General features: G+C 41.7%; 1 protein-coding gene across 1 annotated transcript in view; it reads left to right on the top strand.

Annotated features, from left to right (window-relative positions):
- Window positions 1–7,695: 7,695 nt before the first annotated feature.
- Window positions 7,696–8,854, top strand: part of C4H1orf162 (chromosome 4 C1orf162 homolog) — a 4,917-nt gene continuing 3,758 nt past the window's right edge. The window contains exon 1 of the transcript XR_003679258.1: window positions 7,696–7,911. The gene's annotated coding sequence lies outside the window, so the exon portion shown is untranslated. The remainder of the gene's footprint in view (window positions 7,912–8,854) is intronic.

Raw genomic sequence — 8,854 nt, 5'->3', positions numbered from 1 at the left:
GCTGAAGGATGACCCAGGGTAAGGTTGGGAAGTTATAGGCCTAGCTACAATTGGTGAGTCAACAGATTAGCACCAGTATGTATAAGCCACAAAGTTGCTTCTTTGCATTCGCAAAGGCAGCTAGGCTAGGCATGAGGCTGTCAAAGTCCTCTGGCCAGTCACTTCAGAATGAGAACAGTTTCATCTGGGTCTCCTCATAAGGCTATCAGATCCAAGCAGAGACTGACAGTGTGCCCCATAGTCCCCAGAACCAGGGAGCCGGATGAATGACATCCTGTACTCACAGTAACACAACATGTTATGGATAGCCAACACGATGCTCTGCCACCTGGTCATTACTGTTGCAGCCAGCTGTAGAGCATATGCTGCTCCTTTTGGACAAGGATGTGCTGGAGGAGTTGGTTTACCTGTGCCCAAGGAGCATGGTATCACAACCCAAAGTGAAGCCAGTCAGGAATGAGAAGGAGGTAATAAGCTGAGCAGGTTTCCTAGAGGCGAAACTCCAGACTACAGCCCCAAATCTCTACCTTCAGAATACCAGAAATTGATTTCTATGTGGTGGATGTGGTTTGGTATGTACAAATTGGCTGCATGGTAATTGATTGTACAGTCTCAAGAGTATCACAGTTACTTTTTTAAATGTATGGTATGAAAAAGTTCAATTGATTTGAAGTATTTTTGTATTAGCAAAAGAAATGGATTACATTTGTCAATGATAAAAGGGAAATGTTGGATTCTTTACTTCTGTCATAAATTTTGTAATGACCGTAAAAATAATTTCTAATCAATGATAACTAATAATCTGAAGATCATTCCATCAAGTGGCCAATTACCTAATTCACTGGTTATTCTTAGCATCATTCATGGTAGAATAACCAGATGTCTTTCCTGATATGCTGAAATACGAACTAGACAGTATCACCTGTGATGTAATCTAGCCAGACGTATTTAACCTGAATTTCTCAGGACTTAAGATGTAAATTCCACTTTCCAGGAAGTGCAGGAGATAGAGGGACATTATAAATGACACCAGGGGAAGTAATTAAATTAGGGATTATGCTTCCATTTATTGGGTCATAGTGTTTTTCATTAAAATTTTTAATGTTCTCTGTTAAGGTCCTGTACCTTTTGTTGTAAGATTTATTCTAAAGACTTTCTATTCTTTATTAAGATTATAAAACGTACCTGACTTAAAAGTAAATTTTCTGTTTGTCGGAATAAGAAAATTAAGATTCAGATTCCTGCAACTTTGTTGCTGAGGTTAAATGCAATTAAGATGCAAAATGCTGTAACATTTGCTTCCAGTAATGGTAGACTAGGTAATTCAGACCAACTCTCCTACTGAAGAAATTTTTCGCATCTGGGTGAAATATAAAACATATCTTTAAAATGTTAAAGCACCAGATGGCCCTAGAGATTGTCATACTGAGTGAAGTAAGTCAGACAAAGACAAATATATCGCTTATATGTGGAATCTAAAAAAATGGTACAGATGAACCTATTTACAAAACAAATAGAGTCACAGATGCAGAAAACAAACTTATGGTTACCCAGGGGGAAAGTGTGGGGGAGAGGGGGGCATAAATTGGGAGGTTGGGATTGACGTATACATACTACTATATATAAAATAGATAATAAGAACCTACTATATAGCATGGGGAACTCTACTCAATACTTTGTAATGGCCTATATGGGAAAAGAACCTAAAAAGAGTGGCTATATGTATATGTATAACTGATTCACTGCTGTACACTTGAAGCTAAAAACACTAAATCAACTATACTCCAATAAAAATTTTAAAAAAAAATCTCTGCCTAACCCAGAAGTTTTGTAATTTTAGCTCCTACAGGTAAGGATATGTTACATAATTTGTAGATGGTGTGAAATAAAGTTTAAGGCTTTTTTGTTTTTCATATGAATTCCCAATTGTTTCAGCACAGTCTACTAAAAAGATTATCTTCCCCCCCCAAAAAAATAGAATAAAATAAAATAGATAACTAATAAGAACATACTGTATAGCACAGGGAACTTACGTCTCCATAATGACCTATATGGGAATAGAATCTAAAAAAGTGGATATATGTATATGTATAACTGATTCACTTTGCTGTACAGCAGAAACTAACAACATTGTGAATCATCTATACTCCAATAAAAATTTAAAAATGTTAAAGCACCAAGAGATCATGAGAAATAATCAGATCAAGAACTGAGAGACTGGAAATTCAGACAGGTGAGGTTAGCCCTCAGGACCATTTTTGTCGTGGGAGCATTTGCCCATCTGAAAGAGATGGCTAAGACACTTAGTCATGTTTTTGGTCGCTTCACAGGGCTAGAGGAACAAAAGATGGAATCCAGGACCCATCAAGAATAGAGATCCTAGTAAACCACCACTGCCTACCACCACCACTACCATACACACAATCAGCTGCACTCTGGGAATAAAGACGAAGACAGAAATAACCAGCCCTTGGGAGTTCCCTGGTGGCCTAGAGGTTAGGATTCCGGGCTTTCACTGCTGTGTCCTGGGTTCAACCCCTGGTCGGGGAACTAAGATCCTGCAAGCAAGCTGCGGGGCGCGTCAGGGAACTGAGATCCTGCAAGCTGCGGGGTGCGGCCAAAAATAAAAACCAGTCCTTAATGAACAGTGTCCTGCTGTGAACAGATGACCCAGTAAAAACTCAAGCCCCGAACTTGGATTAAGGTGATCCCAGATTGCTGGTGCCCCCAGGTGGCTGGCAAAAGCAATAAAAGAAACCTTGTTTGGAGGAAACGTGATTCTAGACTTGCACTCCGATCACTACATTACGTTGTGTTAAGACTCCATCTTAGCAGGCTGGAGAGAGACTCTCCTGCTGGCCTTGAAGAATCAAACTGCCAGGTTGTGAACTGCCTGTGGACAGGACCGCATGGCAGGGAACTGCAGGTAGCTTCTAGGACCTGAAGACAGACTCTAGCTGACAGCCAGGGCCCTCAGTTATACAGCTGAAAGAAAATTTATTTGTCCAGCAAATAGGGGAAGTGGATTTTCCCCCAGTCAAGCCTCTGATGAAACAAAGGCCCCAGATAATACCTGAACTGCAGCCCGGTGAGACCCTGAAACAGAGAACCCTATTAAGCTGTGTCCCAGCCTCTAACCCACAGAAACTGTGAGAAAAGAAATGTGTACTGTTTTAACCATCTACACTTGTGATAATTTGTTATACTGCAGTAGAAAACTGGTAACAGCAAGGATCCCTACCATTTCCATGCGGCATGATTTTTCCTGATTCACCCACTGTGGGTTCCCTTTCAGAGGGTCCGATCCAATTTCCGACTTTGGTGCAGGCTTTAGACTTGGTTTCCTGACCCCATACAAGGCCTTCAGACCCAATCTTCAGGTCACCAAAAATTGGTGGCTATTCCCAGAGCAAACCTTAGCTCCAGGTCTCACTCAACTCTTTCTGATCTTTGAGGATTTCCAACATCTAGTTCAGCCATGCATTTTTAAATTATGGTGTTTCAAATGTTTTATCCAGCATTTGTTGGTGTTCTTTAATGAGAGGATCTCTTTAAAAGATCTAATCTGCTGTAGGTCTAGAGATTTCCATTCACTCTTTAACCCACTGCAGTCTTACTCCCCACCACTACTACACCTCAAGCTGCTTTAGCAAAAGAGATCAGGATCTCTTCATTTCCAAATTCAGTCAACTCTTTCCAGTCCTCATCTTACTCAGCCTCTCTCTCAGCAGCACCTGGCACTGTTGGCCACAGCTTTTCCTTCCTTCTTTTCCTCCCTGGCTTCTAGTAGCATATGTATGCTATTACTGCTGTCACTGTTTCCTTGCAATTTCCTTAGCTGACTCCACTTTTTCTGCCTCCCTGTTAAATAGTGGTAATCCTCAGAGTTCTAGGAATGTTTTATTCTCATTATACAAACTGTACCTGGGTGATCTTATCCATCCCCATGGCTTCTATTGATACTATCACGTGTATGCTGATGGCTTCCTAATATATACCTCAGGTTGTATTAGGCAGGCTAGGTTAGGTTTAAGTGAGGTAAGAATCTATCCCAAAATCTCAGTAGTGTAACATGAAAAAGTTTGTTTCTTGCTCACACAGAATCCACTGCAGGTCCAGGTGACCCTCCAGAGAAACTATCCCATATGGTGACTCAGTGATTCAGCTTTAGAGCTTGCAAGCTCACCTTCTCATCACAAAATCTCCATAATCACCCTGAAGGGGAAGGGGTCAGAGGAGGTCTTCCTTAAGCAATTAAATGCTTCAACTAAAAGGGAAATACATCACTTTCCTTCACAGTCCATTAGCCAGAGCTTATCACATGGCACTACTAAACCACAAGTGAGGCTCGGAGGCCAGGAGGAGAGGAGCTCTGGTTAGGGATGAGAACTGGTACTCCCTACCACACAAATCTAGATCTCTTTCATGAGCCCCCAACCTGTGCATCCAACATCCCTCTCGACATCTCTACCTGAAAGTTCCATAGGCATCCTAGGCTCAATGTGTCCAAAAGTAAACTCATTCTGTATGCCCAACCCTACACCCCCCTTCTGTATTCTCACCATCAGTTGGTGATCCAAGGCAGAAACCTGGGAGTTATCTTGAGCTCCTCTCTCCCCCTTACCTTCCTCTCACAACTGAAAAAAGACTAGATTCATCACCTTTTTGCCCTACCTCCTCTTCCCCACAGCCTGTGCCTCTCATCAGATCATCCCTGTTTCTCATCTAGAACTCTGCCATACTAAAGGACTCCCTGCCCACTGTCTGCCCCACCTCCCCTCACCAGTCCCTCCTACACTCTGTTGCCCAAACCCAAATGTAATCATGTTACATCCTTCAGCACTGTCTCCATTGCCTCTAAGGTGAAGTTTGTTTAGGGTCCTCCACCATGTGAGCTTGTCCTTCCTCTACAGCCTTTCTCTTTCCATTCACCATCCCCTCCCACCCTCATTCCCTGTAGCACCAGTGATGGTGAAATACTTGCATTTCCCTGAACATCACAAACATGACAAAGCATGTGTTTGCTCATGCTGTTCCTCTGCCTGGAATACGCTTCCTTCCTCTGTCTGCCTACAAAATGTGGCTCATCTTTCAAGATGCGACTTAAACATCATTTTCTCTATGATGCTTTTCATGACACCCACCCTCCCTCCGTATTGTGCAACCTGAACCCTTTCTCTTTGAGTCCCACTCCATCCTGTATGTCTGACACAGCATCTACAACATTTCATTACACTTACTTACTCCCGAACTTAACAGTATGTTTGGGTCATAGTAGGTGCTCAGTAAATGTCTGATTAATTAATCCTCACTCTAAGTCTGGAACTACTGCTGTTTCCTTCTCTGGCTGCTCTTCCTCCTCTGCCCTTTGGTGATATCTCTGATCATAGTCTTTGACTTTTTATCCTCCCTTGTTTTTTCTACCACGCTCCTAAACATCTCTCAAGCTCATTTACATTTCTTTGTCTCTCCACTGCTACCTACCACCCTAGTCCAAGTTACTATTATCCCTCAACTGGATCACTGTAATAATCTCTTAACCAGTCTTGTCATGTCTATTCTGGCTCCCTTCCAATTTATTCTCCCCCCCCACCCCCAGTTTTCGTGATTGTTTAGAAAGCAAGTCTGATCACATCACCCTTGTTTGAATACCTTCAGTGCAGATAAGCCCACCTCTCTTGTCATAAAGACAAAAGCTCTCAAGGAACTGGTCCCTGCCTGGTTCTTCAACTTCATCCCCATCATACTCCATACCCACCCCCAGCACCCCAACATCACCTCACACACTTCCTTGCTCTTTCACACTAGCTTTTTTTGGGGGGGGAGGGGCGGGGGGGCACTTCCTGCCCTCATTTCTTGCACAGAGCTTTTGAATTTCAATGTTCTCTTCCCTTTGATCGTTACTACCACCACCAGCACCACCCACCCCCATCTTGGCCTAGTGGAACTCCAGCTCACAAAAGATTTTGGCTTATTCTCTTCCAGGAAACTGTCCCTCGTTCCCTGTATCCTAGGCATATACAGCCAGGGATCCTGCACAAAAGGCTGTGTTTTTGCCCACGATTATGTCCTCAGAACTGAGAACTCAGTACGTGGCACATAGTAAACATTCAGTAAGCAATTTTGGAGTGAATGAACAAATGAATTCTCTTGGCCACTGAGATTCAAACACTTGGAGTAATCATGGACTCATTCTGCTATTTCATTCCCTGTATTCAGGTCCCAAGTCTTAGAACTTCCAATCCTATTATACCTGTGGATGCCTCCCCATTCCTGATGCTCCCGCCCTTATTAAATACCTGAGATATTGCCATACTCCTCCAGCTTATTCCCTTGTCTCTTTCTTTACCCACAATTTATCTTATTTGATGTGATATAATCTTCCTTAAAGGCCATGTTTATCATATTATACCCCAATTCAAAAACCTTTAGTTGTTCATCATTAATGCTTAAAATATATTTTTTGGATTTAAAGACCTCCACAATATGTCTCAAATGCAACTATTTTCTATGTCTCACCCTTTACCAAGGCCCCACTCTTGAGCCATGCTGATATCCCAGAAATCCATCACTCCACGCCCAGCAACCAATCCTGGGCTTGGGCATTTCCTCACGCAGTCCCTTTCTTCTCCCCCATCCACCCTCCAGGTCTCCCTGCACACAGTCCTGCCTGATTCTGCCAGCTCTGCCAGCCCTTCCCTTCTTCCAGGCCTGCGAGTTGCTCTGCCCTAGGCCTGAAGCTGTCTTCCCCAGGCGGTTCTTTGCCCGGCCAGCTCTTTCTCATCCTCTGGTTCTCAGGGTATCGCTCCTTGGACAGGCCTTCCCTGGTCATTCATTTTATCTAAAGATGTTCTCCCATCATTTACTCTCCAGCATGGCACTTTGCTTCTTTCCTTCATGGCCCGTAACACATCCGTGATTAATCTGTTGTTTTCTTGTTTGTCGTTGCTCTTCTCAATTAGACGGTAGGCCCCATGAGGAGCTTTTCTGCCTTCTCTCTGAAATACCCACAGCACTTAGCCCACTGCATGGCCCACTGTGTTTATTTAATGAGCATATTTATTAATATTATTTTATCGATAAATGTTTACAAGGTAAATGATTCGCCTTCCCTTTGAAGAGATCTCCATAATCTTAAAACACTTAAAGTCTGTCCAGCCCGCACTTAACTCTTAACACCGTTTGCTCTTTGTTTTTCTTTATCAAGAGCATTTCCCTGGCTAGAATAAATGGGACTATGACATGCTTGATGACAATGATAATGTCACACCCCTGTGACCCCTACTCTATCTGGCATGGTGGTCATATATTCAGTAAATACTTAATTAGAAATAAACTTATCTCCCTGTGTTCTGGCATTCATGTGTCAAAAGATATAAAAGCAGCTCTCTGCTTATGGAATTAAAAAACTACAGTGTCGGCCACAAAGAGGAAGTCTGCCGTGGAGTTTAGACAAGATCTTTGTGACACACAGCTTGATGTAGCAGTGGCAGTGGCAGTAGTCACTATTTCATCATTCTGAAAAATAGGGGTGGTAACAGAAGCAGCAAGTCAAAAGTTCAGTCTTAGACAATGACGTCTTAGGACCAGACTTTTTTTTAAAAGGTAAACGTGTTTACCCCATGCTTTTAATCTAGATGAAATAATCACCAAAAGAAAATGCTACCTAATTTATCGTGGTTTCTGTAACTTTTTTCTTTTTAACTTTATTTGATGGGGGAAGGGTTGTATTTGAATGGCTGAATTTAGTTGGTAGATTTTATGGCAGTCAGTAAGGTTCACCAATGCCGGACAAAATGTGAAAAAGTATACATATATAGTGCTGTTTCTATTTTAATTTATACTTCTATCAAATGTTTGGAGTGTCGTTTTCAAAGGGAATGTGTTTCCTGCTTTTTTTGGCCTGGATCTGTAAGTAACTATTTTCCTGTGGCATCATGTGATGGTTTTGTCTTTCAGGGTGGGGAACCGAGCTTTTGTTTCAGATGGCTGTGCTAACATTTCTTTGGGATGATTGTAAAATCAGAGCCACTCATGTGAAGGTTAAGATTTTATGGAAACCTATGATCCTCCCCTCTTCCACCTCCCCAGTGGTATGGTCTAGTAAAAGTTCATAGGATATGTTTATACTATGTTTAGTGCAAACATGTATTTCAATATTTTAAAAATACTATATAAATATTTTACAGTGCTCTACAAAGAGCACCGTTGACTTTTAAATTAGAAAAGGAGCAAAAAGTGCTAGAAAAATTGTTGCCACTGTTGATTCTGCCATGGATGGTCGACTTTCTATTCTCATGGCTCAGAATTCTCACCAAATTTCCCTGTTGGCACCTTTCTTGTTATCTTAGATTACATGCTCTTAAAAAGTTTGTTTGATTGTAAGGCACTTGATAATGTTGCTGTTGCTGTTCTAACTGGTACATGGCAATGAGGTGTCCTTCTCCCAATCCTATCTAGGTCCAAGGACTTAGAAACTGATTCACTTTGGAGAGCTGAACAATTAAACACAAATGATTGATGGCATTTATTGTCTAACTAAATTACCTTAAAATACAGTAGATATAGCAGAGCCAAAAATTCTTATCATGGGTTTGCCTAAGTATAAAGTAAAATTGTGGGCTCCTAAAATGTTTTGTTATTTGATTTTGTTTAAATAAGAGTGGGAATAATTTTTATCAACAAACAGGAAACTGGAAAAGCAAGCTATAGTACATAGCTATAACAGAAAGACCTATCACCACTAAAAGGCTTAAATAAATTTTCAGTAAGATGGGAAAATGTTTATAGTAAAAATCATATTAAAAAAAACCAGGGCTTCCCTGGTGGCGCAGTGGTTGCGCGTCCGCCTGCC

Source organism: Physeter macrocephalus, chromosome 4 (assembly GCF_002837175.3).
Source record: "Physeter macrocephalus isolate SW-GA chromosome 4, ASM283717v5, whole genome shotgun sequence".
In the NCBI taxonomy this organism is placed as follows: domain Eukaryota; kingdom Metazoa; phylum Chordata; class Mammalia; order Artiodactyla; family Physeteridae; genus Physeter; species Physeter macrocephalus.
Note: the sequence above shows the minus strand (reverse complement) of the source record. Positions and strands in the feature narration are given on the sequence as shown.